Source organism: Triticum dicoccoides, chromosome 1A, assembly GCF_002162155.2.
Source record: "Triticum dicoccoides isolate Atlit2015 ecotype Zavitan chromosome 1A, WEW_v2.0, whole genome shotgun sequence".
Classification (NCBI taxonomy): Eukaryota; Viridiplantae; Streptophyta; class Magnoliopsida; order Poales; family Poaceae; genus Triticum; species Triticum dicoccoides.
Window position 1 is genome coordinate 9,410,408 of NC_041380.1, and position 814 is coordinate 9,411,221.

Here is an 814-nt window from a genome sequence, read left to right on the forward strand (position 1 = left end):
ATGGCCCCCTCATACTTCCACATAGCTCCGCCGGTGGCCGCCCTCTCGTGGGCACGCTACGGGATGACCGACGAGGCCTGGGAGGAGAGCAAAGACGCCAAGGCCGTCAAGACAGAACCGCTGAGCGTCCCCGGCCCTGGCGGCAAGCCCAAGACCATCGACACGGCGGCGGAGGCCTCTCACTCATCCGCCCTACCCTGCAGAGCACGCGGTGCTCGCCCGACTACTGAACGCCGACGGGCGCGTCGGCCACGCCATCTCTCTGGTTGCTCAATAAAATAAAATAGCTCCGTTGTCCATCCTGAACTCGATCCATTGTTGTCTGTCCGTTTGATGTGTGAGTTGCTCAAATAAAATCAAGTTTAATCTTCATTCCCATTTGATTTCTCAATTTGGGCTCAATCTGCCTCTTCTCCTCCTCTGTTCCTATTGCCGATCCTGACCTCATTTGTGATGGATCTGATCTGTACTAGGAATCCAAACATAATAATAAAAAAAGCTTAATTAAGTCATCCATTTCATTTGTGACGGATCTGATCCATAATAGGAATCCATTTTTGCGCTTTATTCTCACTGCTTGCTACTTGTAACAAAACTATATACTGCTCAACTTTTTTCTTTCAGTTACACGCTCAACCTTTTTCTTATGGTAATCAACATTTTTAATATACGATTGGGAGCTATCAAAAACATAAAGTGCACAAAGATTTTCAATTTGATTTGGAGAAAATCAAATTTTATGTGCACAACCTTTTGAAAATGATTGTGAGTTGGTCAAAAAGATAATAAAAATGATTTTTCAATTTCGAGAAAT